General features: G+C 42.2%; 1 protein-coding gene across 1 annotated transcript in view; it reads left to right on the forward strand.

Moving 5' to 3' along the window:
* The first annotated feature begins 474 nt into the window (after window positions 1–474).
* Window positions 475–15,826, forward strand: part of akt1 (v-akt murine thymoma viral oncogene homolog 1) — a 94,789-nt gene continuing 79,437 nt past the window's right edge. The window contains exon 1 of the mRNA XM_061895422.1: window positions 475–659. The gene's annotated coding sequence lies outside the window, so the exon portion shown is untranslated. The remainder of the gene's footprint in view (window positions 660–15,826) is intronic.

Consider the following 15,826-nt stretch of genomic DNA (forward strand, 5'->3'; position numbering starts at 1 on the left):
ATCAATCAATACTACTAACCGCAACATGTAAGTGTAAAAAGAACCCAACAACATTATTATTTGTACATTTTCAGAATGTCTTTGTTCTATTTTTAAACAAAGAAAACAATCTGAAGTTGTCTTTATTTTTAAGTTATCGTGCCGTGATTTTACCAGTCCGGCCCACTTGGGAGTAGATTTTTCTCCATGTGGCCCCCGATCTAAATTGAGTTTGATACCCCTATGTTAGACAAACCAGAGGGTATTAAAACAAGTTGCAAAAATTATATAAACTAAAAAATACCCTCCTACTGAGATTTTGTATTTTGCTCTTGAGTGTTGGAAAGAAGAACAATCATTCATTCTTTACAAAGAAGGTCATTATGGAGCAAATTGTGTGAAGGCCACGCGTAAGAAGCCCTAACACAACACAGCAGGATTTTTTCAATGAGACCGCTTGCAATGTTTTGTTTTTGTCATGTAGGCTTTAGGACCCGGGAGATCAGGCCGCCATAGAGGCATTGCAGACAGTGCGTTTGGGAGGTGTAGTGGAAGAAAAGCAAGAGAAACGGAGTAAATGAGAGCACTTTTGTCCAGATTGTTGAAGGACTTATCAACGTTATATCCCGCCGAAACAGCTCACTAGAATGAGACGGACACATTGTTGAATTCCTGTCCAGGTAAATGCCCGCATTTCCTTCGCATGGTTAACTACAAGAGGTCGACAGCTAGTCAGGGTATGTCCCCATTGTACTTACATGGGATGCGGTTATTCTCACCCAAGCTGCCCTGCTAGGCCCCAAATCCTTTCTGTCGCTAAATGCAAGGCTGTATGTGTGGAGCTACTTTTCCCGACTCCCGTTAGCCGTAAAAGTTACATCGAAGTCACGGGGACGTGCCAGTTTGAAAGTTAACCCGACCGTAGTGTTGGACTTTCCACAAGCAACAGTGAACGTCTCGATCTCAGATGTTCGCTTTCTGACAATGAGTACTTTTGGAGACACAGCCCTCAGGCCCACTAACTTGTAACATTTAGCGGTGCCCTGTTTTTACTTTTAATGGGGGAAACTAATGAGCTCAACGAGAGAGCGGCCCATTCATTGTTATGAACACTGCTTACGCTTTATACAGCCATTTCACACCTAGCTGTCCTAGCTTCTCACTGCTCTGCTTTAACACACACTTTTAAGGAAAAATGTGTTTTTTGCTTGACAATTATTATTAACAGCGCACTAGCACTCGTCTTTGTTGTCCAAACAGGCCGTGACGGGTTTATTTGCTTCATTATGTTAGTTATAGGAAGTGTTTACCGTAAGGACTCACCGCAGGTGCCTGGAATTCTTGAAAAAGGCTCATGTTGCGTTCAAAGGTTTCAAAAGGTGTTTTTATTCCGCATTATTAAGGTCTATTTAAGTGCTTGAGGTCATACCTGTAGCCATCTCAGTGAATAGTGTGCAATTGCAAAATAGTTTTTGTTACTGTTTATAGCAGTCATGTAATGTTTAAAGTGTGTTACCTTTGTGTAAATGTTGTAAAAAACAATCATATATCACCCTGTAACATGTGTTGTAACCCTGACATTGTTTATGTTTGCATATTTTTGTTATCAGTCATAAGAGCAATGGTGTTTCCTTTGTGTAAATGTTGCAAAAATAATCATATATCACCCTGTAACATGTGTTTTAACCCTGACATTGTTTATGTTTGCATATTTTTGTCATCTGTCATAAGAGTTATGGTTTAAGGACACCAGCTATGTGTACTGCACTGTAACTTTATTGGTCCATACATCAGTAATATTAACAATATGTTTGTGGCGCCATCAACATTTTAAATAGCCTGATCCAGAACCTCAATGACTAACTCTTGGTTTCCCATTTGCCTTTCCAGAGTACAACGTCCCCAGGCATGTTGTACCCTTTTACGCCTTTAGTGTCAAAAATGTTTTTGTCGGTCATGAGACTACGTCTGCCCACTATGTGTGTGTGTGTTTGTGTACACATGGGGACATAACATGTGACCAGTCCAAGACACAACACACTGGCATAATGATGCAGCCGGTGACTGTTTGGTGCTGCCTGTTCTATTTAGAAAATACCAGCCGCCTCCCACCCAATCCCTTTGCTGCCCCTCTGACGCAAATGTGCCATTAGGCGCATGCAGAATCTGTGGAATGCTGGTGGAAATTTGGTCCCTGTGCACAGTCAGACGTATTGTGCCCCTTTTGCGCCACAGGAGTTAAGACCTTATCACTGAGAAGGATACGTTTCTCAGAATGGCCGCCCACTGTTGGCGTCACATGAGCGTACGTGTCTAGTTTGTGACGGCACACTGAAAACATTTCAGCCAGAGATGCTGATAACAGTATTTAATTGATATAGTCACATTCATAATCAGGTTAGGATTAAAGAAGCATTATTACATATTTAAAGTGCCTAATTTGTAGCTCATCTGAACACTCCAGACTGATGTGTTTCTAGTTTAATGTGCACTATAGCTTTGGACTTGTGAACATCTGTGTATATATAGCAGAATCTCTAATTTCAACCACTCTCTGGCCCACCTCCAAATTAGTGATATTTCAGAAACAAACCCCATAGGAAAACATGAAAGAACGTTTTCAAACTGTTCCTATGAAAAGCAAAAACATTATATACTAGACAGGCAATGTTTACATGTTATTGTGTCTCAAGTGTACAACATATGTTAAGCACTTTATAGAGCTATGGGGCACTTGATTTTGCAATGTATAGTAGGGCTGGATAGCTATTGTTGCTGGACAAAGATTTTGTTTACATGGCTGTACTCAACCAGCTGTATTGTGAGAAGGGATGGGAATTGAAGACCGGTTTTTGAACCGCACCAATCTCATCCCAGCAGCAGTAACTGTAGTACAAACCCCGTTTCCCCATGAGTTGGGAAATTGTGTTAGATGTAAATATAAACGGAATACAATTATTTGCAAATCCTTTTCAACTCATGTTCAATTGAATGCACTACAAAGACAAGATATTGGGAGTTGAAACTCATAAACTAAATTTTTTTTTGCAAATAATAATTAACTTAGAATTTCATGGCTGCAACACGTACCAAAGTAGTTGGGAAAGGGCATGTTCATCACTGTGTTACATCACCTTTTCTTTTAACAACACTCAATAAATGTTTTGAAACTGAGGAAACTAATTGTTGAAGCTTTAAACGTGGAATTCTTTCCCATTCTTGTTTTATGTAGAGCTTCAGTCGTTCAATAGTCCGGGGTCTCCTCTGTCGTATTTTACGCTTCCTAATGTGCCACACATTTTCGATGGGAGACAGGTCTGGACTGCAGGCGGGCCAGGAAAGTACCCGCACTCTTTTTTTTACCAAGCCACGCTGTTGTAACACTTGTCTTGCTGAAATAAGCAGGGGCGTCCATGATAACATTGCTTGGATGACAACATATGTTGCTCCAAAACATGTAGGTACTTCAACATTAATGGTGCCTTCACAGATGTGTAAGTTACCCATGCCTTGGGCACTAATGCCCCCCCATACCATCACAGATGCTGGCTTTTGAACTTTGCACCTATACCAATCCGAATGGTTATTTTCGTCTTTGTTCTGGAGGACACCACGCGCTCTGTTTCCAAATATAATTTGAAATGTGGACTCGTCAGACCACGGAACACTTTTCCACTTTTCATCAGTCCATCTTAGGTGAGATCGGGCCCAGCCAAGCCGGCGGCGTTTCAGGATATTGTTGATAAATGGGTTTGGCTTTGCATAGTAGAGTTTTAACTTGCACTTACAGATGTAGCGACCAACTGTAGTTACTGACAGTGGTTTTATGAAGTGTTTTTGAGCCCATGTGGTGATATCCTTTACACACTGTCGGTTTTTGATGCAGTACCACCTAAGGTGTCAAAAGTCTGTAATATCATCGCTTAAGTGCAGTGATTTCTCCAGATTCTCTGAACCTTTTGGTGATTTTACAGACCGTAGATGGTAAAATCCCTAAATTCCTTGCAATAGCTTGTTGAGAAATGTTGTTCTAAAACTGTTCGACACTTTGCATACAAAATGGTGACCCTCACCCCATCCTTGTTTGTGAATTCCTTAGCATTTCATGGAAGCTGCTTTTATACCCAATCATGGCACCCAACTGTTCCAAAGCAACGTTATCATGGATTCCCCTGCTTATTTCTGCAAGACAATGCCAAGCCACCTGTTATAACAGTGTGGTTTCGTAGTAAAAGAGTGCGGGTACTTTCCTGGCCCGCCTGCATTCCAGACCTGTCTCCCATCCAAAATGTGTGGCGCATTATGAAGCCTAAAATATGACAGTTCGCCCCATCCTTGTTTGTGAATTACTTAGCATTTCATGGAAGCTGCTTCTATACCCAATCATGGCACACACCTGTTCCCAATTAGCCTGCACACCTGTGGGATGTTCCAAATAAGTGTTTGATAAGAATTTCTCAACTTTATCAGTATTTATTGCCACCTTTCCCAACTTCTTTGTCACGTGTTGCTGGCATCAAATTCTAAAGTTAATGATTATTTGCAAAAAAAAAAAGTTTATCAGTTTGAACATCAAATATGTTGTCTTTGTAGCATATTCAACTGAATATGGGTTGAAAATGATTTGCAAATCATTGTATTCCGTTCATATTTACATCTAACACAATTTCCCAACTCATATGGAAACGGGGTTTGTACATCATTTGAATGCAACAGGTACTAAATAACGCCTCCTGTTTGTGCTGTTATTTGTTAAATTGAAATGAATGCCTTCTCATTTACATGAGCTTGACGAGAGACAAGTTCTGAATGGCTCCGAGGCGGGCAGTACTCGCCCCAGTTCACGTCTGCCGCTGGGCAAATGTCACAGAGCAGCAACTAAGTTTGTGGTCAAAAGTTTGCATTTTCAATGTTTAGTTGTAGTCAGAGAAAAGTTGAAAGTTTTCCTGGAACCACACATTCTCAGTCATTTTATTATACAAGTAAAACTCAAACCCTAGTGTGTGAATGTGAGTGTGAATGTTGTCTGTCTATCTGTGTTGGCCCTGCAATGAAGTGGCGACTTGTCCAGGGTGTACCCCGCCTTCCGCCCGATTGTAGCTGAGATAGGCGCCAGCGCCCCCTGCGACCCCAAAAGGGAATAAGCGGTAGAAAATGGATGGATGGAACTCAAACAATTAGAATATGGTGTAAACGTCCATTCATGTCAGCGATTAACTTCAAATGTGAAACTAATTTGTGTTATTAACTCATTACCTGCAAAGTGAGATATGGCAAGCCTTTATTTGTTATAATTCTGATCATCATGGCTTACAGTATTTGAAACCTTACTCAGTAGCCTCGTGGTTAGAGTGTCCGCCCTGAGATCGGTAGGTTGTGAGTTCAAACCCCGGCAGAGTCATACCAAAGACTATTAAAAAAAGGGACCCATTATCTCCCTGCTTGGCACTCAGCATTAAGGGTTGGAATTGGGGGTTAAATCACCAAAAATGATTCCCGGGCGCGGCACTGCTGCTGCCCACTGCTCTTCTCATCTCCCAGGGGGTGATCAAGGGTGATGGATCAAATGCAGAGAATCATTTTGCCACATCTAGTGTGTGTGTGACAATCATTGGTACTTTAACTTTTCCGAGATTTTCAATTCAAAGTTATCATAATCTCTAAGCCATAATCATCTAACCATCTAAGTATCTGGTGAGAGTCAGGTTAATAACCATCAGAATTACAACCAGTAAAGGCATGACACATCTCACTTTGCATGTAAAAAGTTGATATCACATATTACTCAGTTACATTCTTTTGGGATTTGCACATGATTAAATTCTACAGAAGAATACTTTTTTCCTATATCTATTTATAAATAAGTTTTTTCTTCTAGGCTAATTATGTGCTCTTGGGACATTATTATAGGCTTTGTAAGGTCATGTTGTCTCTAAACTAAACTAAATTGATGATCAAATACACTCTCCCCACCCCCCACCCCCAATAAAAATCAATAAGGGAATTGTTAAGGAACTGAATCATTAAGCAGGATTGTAAGTGGAATCTGAACCGTAAAAAAAATATCAATTTCCATCCGTAATTGTGAGAGAGAGCAACAAACTGGATTAAAATGGATTGTACAAAATGAAATAAAAAATCAAAGCACTGTACTGAAACAAACTGGACCATATTCCAAAGGCTATCGCCACCTTAAAAAATAAGTAAAATTGGTGTAATTGATCCATATGAGCGTATCCCAGGGTTTCCCACAGCGCTTTGTTGTTAAAGCGGCCGTTCGAACAACAAAGAACCGCCGCCTAAGCTAAAGTCTAAACAAGCTGCTCCGCATAGTTCTGCCTCTGCCACTGTCAGTACGTCTCTGCAGCACCCAGCATTGTCCCACCCACAGAACCATCTGATTGGTTACACGCAGAGCGGTAACAGCCAATCAGCAGTGCATATTCAGAGGGGTAACAGCCAATCAGCACTGCGTATTCAGAGCGCATGGAGTCAGTGCTCCTGCGTCGTGATGAGCAGATAGGTGTTTAGCAGGTGAGCATAAGGCAGCCAACTGTCCCCAAATTATAATAAACACCTCACAGTCAACTACTAGTAACATCACTATGAGCCCGTTGACGTTCTAAAAACAGAAGCGGCAGCTCAGCTTGCTCGCAGTCCTTGAGGTGAAGGCTAATTAGGTTTTAGCGTAACGTTAACTTATTTTGCTGTGTGTGCGTGCGTGCCTTACGGACAGCAAAGCTCTGTCTGTTATTTCACTTTACCTTTTTCTGTGTTGATTGAGTTGTGTTGAAGCAGCAAAAAAAGGACATTATGTTAAATGAAGAGTTTCTGTCTCTGATAGTTGATATAATAATGTAACTGCATCATAAAGCATACATGAACATCATGGTGTTCAGGGATGAATAGTCTCTACCATAGCTATCTTACTATTTTTCAGCTATAGTTACATTAATCATTAGTAATGTAGCAGCTTAGTTTTGAATGGCAGGGTGCCTGCTCTCACATGTTGATAAAAATATAACATTTGCATAATAAAAATCAACTACAGGTTTTCCAAATGCTGCAATAAATTAAGCATGATGAGTTGAACATATGTCAGCATGTGGCATAATAATGACATACTTAGTATCTCAGGTAAGTAGGACTGTTTTGTTTTTTATTTTATGGAAAAAATATTGAGATGTACAGTGGGGCAAAAAAGTATTTAGTCAGCCACCGATTTTGCAAGTTCTTCCACTTAAAATGATGACAGAGGTCTGTAATTTTGATCATAGGTACACTTCAACTGTGAGAGACAGAATGTGAAAAAATCCAGGAATTCACATTGTAGGAATTTTAAAGAATTTATTTGTAAATTATGGTGTAAAATAAGTATTTGGTCAACCATTCAAAGCTGTCACTGATGGAAGGAGGTTTTGGTACAAAATCTCACGATACATGGCCCCATTCATTCCTTCCTTAACACGGATCAATCGTCCTGTCTCCTTAGCAGAAAAACAGCCCCAAAGCATGATGCTTCCACCCCCATGCTTCACAGTAGGTATTCTGTTTTTGGGATGCAACTCAGCATTCTTCTTCCTCCAAACACGACGAGTTAAGTTTATACCAAAAAGTTCTATTTTGGTTTCATCGGACCGCATGACATTCTCCCAATCCTCTGCTGTATCATCCATGTATCCATTTTGGTATAAACTCAACTCGTCGTGTTTGGAGGAAGAAGTTTACTGAGTTGCATCCCAAGAACACCATACCTACTGTGAAGCATGGGGGTGGAAACATCATGCTTTGGGGCTGTTTTTCTGCTAAGGGGACAGGACGATTGATCGTGTTAAGGAAAGAATGAATGGGGCCATCTATCGTGAGATTTTGTGCCAAAACTTCCTTCCATCATTGAGAGCTTTGAATGGTTGACCAAATACTTATTTTCCACCATAATTTACAAATAAATTCTTTAAAATTCCTACAATGTGAATTCCTGGATTTTTTTTCACATTCTGTCTCTCACAGTTGAAGTGTACCTATGATGAAAATTACAGACCTCTGTCATCATTTTAAGTGGGAGAACTTGCACAATCGGTGGCTGACTAAATACTTTTTTGCCCCACTGTATATCGCCATTCAGCAAATGGAGCGGAAAACCCAACAAGAAATTGTAGGCTTCTTCAAAGCCGGCCTACTTCACCACAGTTTGTAGTCTATTGCCCCACAGGCTGTGGTGGCAACGATGAGATGGAGACGTGATGGCGACAGGCCGAGTTACATCGATCCTTACACTCACTTTTGTCAAGTCACTTTTCAGTGCGCTTCTTTGGCTTGTCTGCTGCCGCTGCACGCCTTTCGGCGTCCGGGGCTTGCGTCCGCTGCGGGGGTGCGTCATCGCTCTAGTGGTTTGGTTTGTCGTGCTTCTGGTCTGCTGGCCGATGTTTCTTCCTCCGTGCTGCTTCCCTCGTCGCTCCTCCCTCGCCCTTTTTATATTCTGCCAGCAGATAGACAGATCGTGAGCCGGTGTGTCGTATACGCACATGCATTAGATTGCCGCTGCAGCGTCGCTCCGTGTGCGTCACGCCTCCTCTTGCCGCCGCATGCCCCGCCTCCCAGCCTCCAGGTGGGCCCGCGCTGCTGCTTTCTGCCCGTTGTCGGCCCGTCGGCGGTGTTTCTCCACAGTTACATTCCAAGAAGCTCTTGTATAGTATTCTTTAGTTCCTTAATTTCTTTGTCGTCTATGGTACCCTTCTGTAGTGGTGTCACAAATATAAAAAAAACCCAAGCTTACATTTTAGTCTTTTAAATATTTACTGAGCTGAATTCTCACATATGCGTAAATTATGCTCAAACTCTAAATTATATAACGTTAAAGGTTCTGCGGTTGAACATCCGCTGGACTAACCACTTTTTTATCATTAGTAAAGTATTTACAGGAAACTTGAATGAGGAACTTCACTCTCTAGTTGACTAAATCATCACAGGTGCCGCTTTATGAACCCTTTCCCATTGCCGACTGTCCATGATGGATGTGCTCATGTCAAATGTTGTAAATACTTGAGAAAAAGTGTATAGGTTTTGTAACCGTAAACCAGCTACTGAGTCTTGCTCACCCCTGCAGGTGCAGAAAATAGAGCATAAACAAGCTTACTACCATCGATCTGTGATGGAGGAATTGGTGTGGTGTTCTTGGTCTAAATTTCTTCTTCCTGTCACAGATGTGTGTGTGTGTTAGCATGTGTGTGTGTGATCTTCAGTTCATGGCGCTGATTTGCATTGAATGAGTCGCCCCCAGAGCTTGGAGCCAGAATGATGAATGATTGAACGCTGCAGTGACAGTAAGGCAAGCAGGCAGGAGGGTGATGGCGGCCCAGAAGCCTGAGGACCATGTGACCCGATGTCAGGGTACTGGGTTCATCCAGTGGCTGCTGGCTGCAGTGTTGGCAGCAACCCAGCTTTTCCACACTGGCCGCAGAAGCAACAGGTCGCTCCCATTAAAACAGCAGCGCTCTGTTGTGGCTCCAGAGCCGCTCTTGTGCATGTGTTGCTCTTTCGGCTGTGGCGCACGCGCTCCGGTTTGTTTGTGTGAAGTTTCCCAATGTGTATGTAATGTGTGCGCTAGTGACATAGTGTACACACCGACACGCCAAAGAGATCCAAAAGCCTAGAGTTTAAATTGCGCCGTGTGTTTTTTCCCCTCAAAACCACCTCCAAAATATTTCCACCAGCGTCTGTGGGACACAAGCACCACAACCTCACTGCAATAAACAAAAAACAGAGTAAAAATAAAACTTTTTGCTCATTGATGGAAGTGCACAGAAAGGCAGTAAAAGGTGTGTTGATCACCACAGTTAGTGACACATTTATTTAAGCCCAGGGCTGTACTGATATGACTCGTAGTCTGCCAATAGTCACATCCACTTCCTGTTATTGTCTCTGTCAGTAGGCTGGCAGAGGCCACTCGAACAGAGCTCTTTTGATGGTTTTACTCTGATGGAGCAGTTAGACAAATTGATTTCTGTGGAAGGGCAGAGATCGCCTGGTGTACTATGTGACATTTGTGTGAACAAGAAGGGAAATTGATCCTTTCTTCTTCTCCTGTCCTGCATTCAAAGCTGTGTTTACAAGAGGTAAATGAACGGAAAGTTCAAGTGGTTTGTCATGTTAGCCTCCAGTGTTTCAATAATTTCTGTCACTGAGAGCTGTGATGAAATGATTGCCTGATTACAAGCGGTATGCTTGCAAGTCACTTGATTAGGCACTTCTGAACAATAATGTATTGAAACCCACAATAAACCTGCTACCTTCAAATCCTCTTTTTGAAAGAGGGAAGGAAAGCTGTTGTCAGTTGACCGCCGCAAAGTTTTGTTTACAAAACACAAACAATGGTACCTTTTTGGCTTGTACAGCACTCTCAAGAGCAGGATATGCATGTATATGTATACATAGATACATGTATCTATGTGTGTGTATATATATAATATATATATTTTTTTATATATATGTATGTATGTGTATATATTATATGTATGTATGTATGTATATACATGTGTGTGTATATATATTATACATATATATATATATATATATATATATATATATATATATGTATTCATGTATATATATTATGTATGTATATATCCATCCATTTTCTACCGCTTGCCCTTTTTTGGGTCGTGGGGGGTTGCTGGAGCCTAGCTCAGCTGCATTCGGGCGGTAGGCGGGATACACCCTGGACAAGTTGCCCCCTCATCTATGTACTGTATATTGTATATATAATATCAGGGTTTCCCGCAGCGCTTTGTTGTTAAGGCGGCCGCCTTAACAAAGAACCACCGCCTATAGTAAAGTCTTAACGAAAAAAAAAAAAGTCTTAACAAGCTGCTCTGCTTAGTTCTGCGTCTGCCTCTGTCAGTATGTCTATGCGGCACCCAGCATTGTCCCACCCACACAACCATCTGATTGGTAACACACAGATCGGTAACAGCCAATCAGCAGGGCGTATTCAGAGTGCAACAGCCAGTCAGCAGTGCGTATTCAGAGCGCATGTAACGTGGAGTGAGCAGAAAAGTGTTTTTAGCAGGTGAGGCGGTGGACTCTCCTCAAATGATAATAAACCCCTCCCAGTCAACTACTAATAACATCACTGTGAGCCCGTTGACGTTCTAGAAACAGAAGTGGCAGCTCAGCTCGCTCGCAGTCCTTGAGGTGAAGGCTAATTAGCTATAAGCGTATAAGCGTAGCGTTAGCTCACTGTGCGGTGTGTTTGTGTGTGTGTGTGTGTGTGTGTGTGTGTGTGTGTGTGTGTGTTACGGACAGCAAAGCCCTGTCATATCTGAGAGAAAGACAAGCTATATTGACTTACAGTCAAAAACTAAGTTATTTCTCTTGATTTTTTGCTGTGTTGATTGAGCTGTGTTGAAGCAGCAAAAAACAACATTATGTGTAATGAAGAGTTTCTGTCTCTGATGGTTGATATAATAATGAATCTGCATCATAAAGCCTACATGACCTTCATGCTGTTTACGGATGAATAGTCTCTCCTATTGCTATTGTACTATTTTTTTCAGCTACAGTTGCATTAATCCTTAGTAATGCAGCAGCCTAGTTTTGAATGGCAGTAGCCTGTAGTTGATTTTTATTATGTAAATGTTATATTTTTATCAACATGTAATGGCAGGGTTCCTGCCATTACATCGATCATGGAACATCGACTATAAAGTTTGCAACTTTTGGTGCTGATAAAAAAGGATTGCCTGTACCGGAAGTAGCAAACGATTTGTGCGTGACGTCACGGGTTGTGGAGCTCCTCACATCTGAACATTGTTTACAATCATGGCCACCAGCAGCGAGGGCCATTCGGATCGAGAAAGTGACGATTTCCCCATTAATTTGAGCGAGGATGAAAGATTCTTGGATGAGTAAAGTGAGGGTGAGGGACTAGAGAAAAAAAAAAAGACTATACAGTGGGAGCGATTCAGATGTTATTAGACAAGTTTACTAGGATAATTCTGGAAAATCCTTTATCTGCTTATCGTGTTACTAGTGTTTTAGTGGGATTATATGGTCGTACCTGTACAACCTGAAGGTCGGCCCCGCACCTTTCTTCAGCACCAGTCGACGGGTGGTGGCGATGCCCATCTTTGCCCTTCGCAAGGGACCCTTTTCGAAACACGATCTTTCGGAATGATCGCTGCATAATACACTGTACTTTGTGTGTGTGATCCAATCCAACCGTGTTCGTTTGACCGCTCTGTTCCATAGTAGAGCTTCACCGTCATCTTTCGGGAATGTAAACAATGAAACACCGGCTGTGTTTGTGTTGCTAAAGGCGGCCGCAAAACACCGCTTCTCACCTCCAGCTTTCTTCTTTGACGTTTCCATTATTCATTGAACAAATTGCAAAAGATTCAGCAACACAGATGTCCAGAATGCTCTGGATTAATGCGATGAAAACAGACGACTTATAGCTGGGAACGGTGCTGGAACAAAATGCCCTCTACAATGCGTGACCTCACGCGCACGCGTCATCATACCGCGGCGTTTCAGCAGGATACTTCGGCGCGAAATTTAAAATTGCAATTTAGTATATTGGCATGTGTTGCAATGTTAAGATTTCATCATTGATATATCAGACTGCGTGGTCGGTAGTAGTGGGTTTCAGAAAACACATTTCCTGGGGGAAACACTGTATACTGTATGTATGTGTGTGTGTGTGTGTGTGTGTATATATATATATATATATATATATACACACTGTTTCGGTAGGGGGGATACACCCTGGACAAGTTGCCCCCTCATCTATGTACTGTATATTATATATATAAATATCAGGGTTTCCCGCAGCGCTTTGTTGTTAAGGCGGCCGCCTTAACAAAGAACCACCGCCTATAGTAAAGTCTTAACGAAAAAAAAAAAAGTCTTAACAAGCTGCTCTGCTTAGTTCTGCGTCTGCCTCTGTCAGTATGTCTATGCGGCACCCAGCATTGTCCCACCCACACAACCATCTGATTGGTAACACACAGATCGGTAACAGCCAATCAGCAGGGCGTATTCAGAGTGCAACAGCCAGTCAGCAGTGCGTATTCAGAGCGCATTTAACGTGGAGTGAGCAGAAAAGTGTTTTTAGCAGGTGAGGCGGTGGACTCTCCTCAAATGATAATAAACACCTCCCAGTCAACTACTAATAACATCACTGTGAGCCCGTTGACGTTCTAGAAACAGAAGTGGCAGCTCAGCTCGCTCGCAGTCCTTGAGGTGAAGGCTAATTAGCTATAAGCGTATAAGCGTAGCGTTAGCTCACTGTGCGGTGTGTTTGTGTGTGTGTGTGTGTGTGTGTGTGTGTGTTACGGACAGCAAAGCCCTGTCATATCTGAGAGAAAGACAAGCTATATTGACTTACAGTCAAAAACTAAGTTATTTCTCTTGATTTTTTTGCTGTGTTGATTGAGCTGTGTTGAAGCAGCAAAAAACAACATTATGTGTAATGAAGAGTTTCTGTCTCTGATGGTTGATATAATAATGAATCTGCATCATAAAGCCTACATGACCTTCATGCTGTTTACGGATGAATAGTCTCTCCTATTGCTATTGTACTATTTTTTTCAGCTACAGTTGCATTAATCCTTAGTAATGCAGCAGCCTAGTTTTGAATGGCAGTAGCCTGTAGTTGATTTTTATTATGTAAATGTTATATTTTTATCAACATGTAATGGCAGGGTTCCTGCCATTACATCGATCATGGAACATCGACTATAAAGTTTGCAACTTTTGGTGCTGATAAAAAAGGATTGCCTGTACCGGAAGTAGCAAACGATTTGTGCGTGACGTCACGGGTTGTGGAGCTCCTCACATCTGAACATTGTTTACAATCATGGCCACCAGCAGCGAGGGCCATTCGGATCGAGAAAGCGACGATTTCCCCATTAATTTGAGCGAGGATGAAAGATTCTTGGATGAGGAAAGTGAGAGTGAGGGACTAGAGAAAAAAAAAAGACTATACAGTGGGAGCGATTCTGATGTTATTAGACAAGTTTACTAGGATAATTCTGGAAAATCCTTTATCTGCTTATCGTGTTACTAGTGTTTTAGTGGGATTATATGGTCGTACCTGTACAACCTGAAGGTCGGCCCCGCACCTTTCTTCAGCACCAGTCGACGGGTGGTGGCGATGCCCATCTTTGCCCTTCGCAAGGGACCCTTTTCGAAACACGATCTTTCGGAATGATCGCTGCATAATACACTGTACTTTGTGTGTGTGATCCAATCCAACCGTGTTCGCTTGACCGCTCTGTTCCATAGTAGAGCTTCACCGTCATCTTTCGGGAATGTAAACAATGAAACACCGGCTGTGTTTGTGTTGCTAAAGGCGGCCGCAAAACACCGCTTCTCACCTCCAGCTTTCTTCTTTGACATTTCCATTATTCATTGAACAAATTGCAAAAGATTCCGCAACACAGATGTCCAGAATGCTCTGGATTAATGCGATGAAAACAGACGACTTATAGCTGGGAACGGTGCTGGAACAAAATGTCCTCTACAATGCGTGACCTCACGCGCACGCGTCATCATACCGCGGCGTTTCAGCAGGATACTTCGGCGCGAAATTTAAAATTGCAATTTAGTAAACTACCCCGGCTATATTGGCATGTGTTGCAATGTTAAGATTTCATCATTGATATATCAGACTGCGTGGTCGGTAGTAGTGGGTTCAGAAAACACATTTCCTGGGGGAAACACTGTATACTGTATGTATGTGTGTGTGTGTGTGTATATATATATATATATATATATATATATATATATATATATATACACACACTGTTTCGGTAGGGGGGTTTCGGTTCAGCACGCGGGTGTACCGAACGAGTTTGTAACCAAAAGTCTTCACATGCTGCTCTGCTTTCTGCCTCTGTCTCCTACACAGCACCAGCATTGTCCCACCCACACAACCATCTGATTGGTGACATACAAAGCCAATCAGCAGTGCGTATTCAGAGCAATGTAACAGCCAATCAGCAGTGCGTATTCAGAGTGCATGTAGTCAATTCTTCAGCGTCGTGCAGATATGGGTTTAGCAGGGTAGCAGCGGACAGCGTACTCTCCCTAAATTATAAAAAAACCTTCCCAGTCACAACTACTACTAACATCACTATGAGCCCGTTGACCTTCTAGAAACTTAAACTGCAGCTCGGCTCGCTCGCAGTTCTGGCTTGAGGTGAAGGCTAATTAGCTTTTAGCGTAACGTTAGCTCATTTTGCTGTGTGTGTATGTGCGCGTGCGTGTGTGTGCGTGTGTGTGTGTTAGGGGCAGCAAAGCCCTGCCTGTCTGTTATTTCATTGAACTCCATGGTGTTTCAGCGATGAATAGTCTCTCCCCTTTTGCTATTGTACTATTTTTTCAGCTATAGTTATATTAATCATAAGTAATGTAGCAGCCTAGTTTTGAATTGCAGGGTCGCTGCTATCACATGTTGATAAAAATATAACATTTACATAATAAAAGTCAACTACAGGCTTCCTGAATGCTGTAATAAATTAAGCATGATGAGTTGACTTGTTCAAACTTAAGGGTGTCCATATGTGCACTTGGCACCAGGACACCCTGGGCCGTAGTTCCATGATCGACTTTGTAGTTGTGTTATCGGATTAGCGGCCTCATATTTTGGACACTCGGGTGAAGAGAGGGGCGGAGCTTTCTACCGATCACCACCTGGTGTTGAGTTGGCTGCGATGGTGGGGGAGGATGCCGGACAGACCTGGCAGGCCCAAACGCATTGTGAGGGTCCGTTGGGAACGTCTGGCAGAGTCTCCTGTCAGAGAAAGTTTCAATTCCCACCTCTGGAAGATCTTTGAACATGTCA

This window comes from Nerophis ophidion, linkage group LG03 (assembly GCF_033978795.1).
Source record: "Nerophis ophidion isolate RoL-2023_Sa linkage group LG03, RoL_Noph_v1.0, whole genome shotgun sequence".
Lineage (NCBI taxonomy): Eukaryota > Metazoa > Chordata > Actinopteri > Syngnathiformes > Syngnathidae > Nerophis > Nerophis ophidion.